At 49.5% G+C, this 3,778-nt stretch overlaps 1 protein-coding gene across 3 annotated transcripts in view; it reads left to right on the top strand.

Annotated features, from left to right (window-relative positions):
* The first annotated feature begins 2,203 nt into the window (after positions 1–2,203).
* Positions 2,204–3,778, top strand: part of atp8b2 (ATPase phospholipid transporting 8B2) — an 80,991-nt gene continuing 79,416 nt past the window's right edge. For all 3 annotated transcript variants that reach the window (XM_029737654.1, XM_029737656.1, XM_029737653.1), the window contains exon 1: positions 2,204–2,437. The gene's annotated coding sequence lies outside the window, so the exon portion shown is untranslated. The remainder of the gene's footprint in view (positions 2,438–3,778) is intronic.

Here is a 3,778-nt window from a genome sequence, read left to right as displayed (position 1 = left end):
AGGAAGTTTCCCTTCTACACTGTTCCAGATGATAGGCTCATTCATGAGGGCTCCCCCATCGCTCTCTCCCTCTCCCTCTCTCCCTCTCTCCCTCTCTCCCTCTCTCTCTCCCCCATCGCTCTCTCCCTCTCTCTCTCCCTCTCTCCCTCTCTCCCTCTCTCTCTCCCCATCACTCTCTCTCTCCCCCATCGCTCGCTCCCCCATCGCTCTCTCCCTCTCTCTCTCCCTCTCTCTCCCTCTCTCTCTCTCTCCCTCTCTCTCTCCCTCATCACTCTCTCTCTCCCTCTCTCTCTCCCTCATCACTCTCTCTCTCCCCATCGCTCTCTCTCTCTCTCTCCCTCTCTCTCTCTCTCTCCCCCATTGCTCTCTCCCTCTCCCTCTCTCTCTCTCCCCATCACTCTCTCTCCCCATCACTCTCTCTCTCCCCCATCACGCTCTCTCTCTCCCCATCGCTCTCTCTTTCTCTCTCGCTCTCTCTCTCCCCATCACTCTCTCTCTCTCCCCCTCTCTCTCTTACTCTCCCCCCTCTCTCCCATCACTCTCTCTCTCTCTCTCTCTCTCTCTCTCTCCCCATCATGCTCTCTCTCTCGCTCTCTCCCCATCACGCTATCTCTCTGTCTCTCTCTCTCTCTCCCATCACTCTCTCTCTCTCTGTCTCTCTGCATGTTGGTAGATGCCATTATGAACTACTACTGGAACGGTTTTGTAGACCGGGTGAACAAAATGGAATCAATTGTAATAGAATAGAATAGAATAACAATCTAATCTAGAATTCAGTAAATTCAAAGCCACAAAGTCACTATAAATCCCTTTCCCTCTCCTCCATTCCTCTTCTTCTCCTCCTTCTCCCCTCCTCCTCTCCCTCCGTCCATCTCTCCCAGGTGATAGGTACAGCCACTCTGCTGGTGTGTTTGTTGGCCCTGGGGGACCAGAGGAACAGTGTGGCTCCTGCCCACCTGGAGCACCTGATGACGGGGCTGGCTGTGTTTGTCATCGGCCTGTCCATGGGGGGTAAATGTGGCTACCCCCTGAACCCTGCCAGAGACCTGGGCCCCTGGGTCTTTACCTACCTGGCTGGCTGGGGAGTAGAGGTGTTCAGGTGAGACAACACCCACCACCTTTTGGCATTGATCTGCATGAAAATACACTACTCATGACATACTCGATCTACAGACTGTGATGGACCAACTGATTACTGAGGAGAAATATGTTGATCTCTCTCTCTCAGTGCTAGCAGGGGTTGGTTCTGGGTGCCCCTGGTGGCCCCATTCTTGGGGGCTATGGTAGGCGAGGCTCTGTACCAGCTCTTCATTGAGCTGCACCACCCACCACTGCAACTGGAGTCCGATGGGCTCTGTCTGGAGAACAAGATGGCGCCTGGTCTGGAAGCAATGGAATTGGGCCTGAAGTCATTCCCCAAGGACATAAGATCTCAATCTCTAGCTGTTATTAAACAGCTGGACTTAGAGAAGGCTGCCCATCTGGAGGAGAAAGTCAGCCATCTTCTCTGTCCTCCTCTGCTCTCTCTCCCTCCATCTGTCTGTGTTCTCTCTTTCTCCTAAACTTGTTCCTCCACTTCGTCCTTCTACCTTGCTTCTGTCCTTGTCAACATATCCCTACATTTTCCCCTCTCCTGATTCCTGCTTTAGTAGCCTATTGATTTGTAATTTGATGATGAAGAAAGGTGTGTGTGTTTGAGGAATATGGTTGTATGAGAGTGCTTATTTGTACAGCTTTGGCCATTGTAGTCAAAAGTTATAGTGTATGTGTTGAGATTGTTTTGGCCTGTGTTTTGTGAGTTCAGAATAAATTGAATATAAAATATTGATTTGATTTGTAGCTATGAATATCAAAAGCTGGAGAAAAAAATCGCTGCAGCTTTGGTGCTGATGTTGCGCCCCAAAATATAGTCTGTTGCTGTTACCGACCAGCGACAGCAGGGGGCGCTATGAGATAAATAATAAAAAGCACATGGCTGAAAGGCTGTTGTTCAATAATAACCTTCAAATGCAATATTGAGGCGGGAGGTTTTGTGAAATTATGGTGACAAAAAAGGAACACTCAAAACTCCCCCAAACTGTAATAACTAGATGTCGAAATTGTTGAATAATTAAAAAATAACTTTTTTATATCTCCCTGAGATTACAAAGAGGATCGTCTATTTCCTCATGAGATTAAATTATAGTAGGAGGGTGGTCGAAGTAAACATCGCCCCTCCTTCCTGTTTCTCTCCCTGTCTGGAGAACAAAATGCTCTTTCACCTCGCCAGCATGTCTGTGTATCAGCACCGCGCATCCACAGTGCCTGCCTGTATCCTCTACCTCCGTGGCCTTACAAACAAGGGCAGGCGTGTCCTCAACACTCATAACAGCCTGAACCCAGCGAGAGGACTTGGATGTTGCTGACAGAAACGTGCACATAGCGTGGACTTGAAAAGGTAGGTTCCCTAGCCAGCTAGTCGACAAATGTAGGCTAGCCAGCTAAACAATTTCATGTCAGGTTCTTTGTTTACTTCGCAGAGATTTTGATTGAGCTAATTTAGCTATCCATTAACAATGCATTATAATTGTTGCCTGTACTTCAAATGTTCTTGCCACACCTGTGTACAAACATTTACCTGTTTAGGCTCTACTTTTGTTCGATAACTTGTGAATAATTATGGGGACCTTTGTTGAGTTATTGTGCTTTACACTGACTGTGCAAGTATAAATCTCTTCCTGAATAAACTTTGCATATGCTATGCTATAAGGGCTATAGTAACTAGCTAGTCAGATTTATTACCCCCTTTACTATTTTTTGCTATTGATAATGTTAACTACTTGAACTAATAACTATGTTATTACATGCTAATAATATCACGTTATGTATCTAATTTTGTTATTTAGGCAGTGTTTTTTATATATATTGGGTCAGTAGGTGATTCATGGTAATGCAGGGATTGGTTGCTTTAATATCCTCAAATTCTTACATGTCAGTCTCCAGTGAGAGTTGAGCGGAATTCTGAGCAGCAGCCAAGAAAGGTGATTAGATATTCAGCATGTCCCTGGTGTTACCACTCCCCTGTCTGCCCTCCTTCCTGCCTGCCTCATACTGGTCCTGCTTCCCTACATCCCTACCTGCCCTTCTACTTCCATTCCTTCCTGCCCTCCTGCCACCCTGCCTGCCTGCCTCATTCCGGAACCTCCTCCCTGCCTGCCTCATTCCAGCCCTGCCTGCCTCATTCCAGCCTTGCCTGCCTCATTCCGGATCCTCCTCCCTGCCTGCCTCATTCCAGCCCTGCCTGCCTCATTCCGGTCCTACCACCCTGCCTGCCTCATTCCAGCCCTACCTGCCTCATTCCAGCCCTACCTGCCTCATTCCGGCCCTGCCTGCCTCATTCCGGCCCTACCTGCCTCATTCCGGCCCTACCTGCCTCATTCCGGCCCTACCTGCCTCATTCCAGTCCTACCTGCCTCATTCCGGCCCTGCCTGCCTCATTCCGGCCCTACCTGCCTCATTCCGGCCCTACCTGCCTCATTCCGGCCCTACCTGCCTCATTCCAGTCCTACCTGCCTCATTCTGGCCCTACCTGCCTCATTCCAGTCCTACCTGCCTCATTCCGGCCCTGCCTGCCTCATTCCGGCCCTACCTGCCTCATTCTGGCCCTACCTGCCTCATTCCGGCCCTACCTGCCTCATTCCGGCCCTACCTGCCTCATTCCAGTCCTACCTGCCTCATTCTGGCCCTACCTGCCTCATTCCAGTCCTACCTGCCTCATTCCAGTCCTACCTGCCTCATT

This window comes from Salmo trutta, chromosome 37 (genome assembly GCF_901001165.1).
Source record: "Salmo trutta chromosome 37, fSalTru1.1, whole genome shotgun sequence".
In the NCBI taxonomy this organism is placed as follows: domain Eukaryota; kingdom Metazoa; phylum Chordata; class Actinopteri; order Salmoniformes; family Salmonidae; genus Salmo; species Salmo trutta.
Note: the sequence above shows the minus strand (reverse complement) of the source record. Positions and strands in the feature narration are given on the sequence as shown.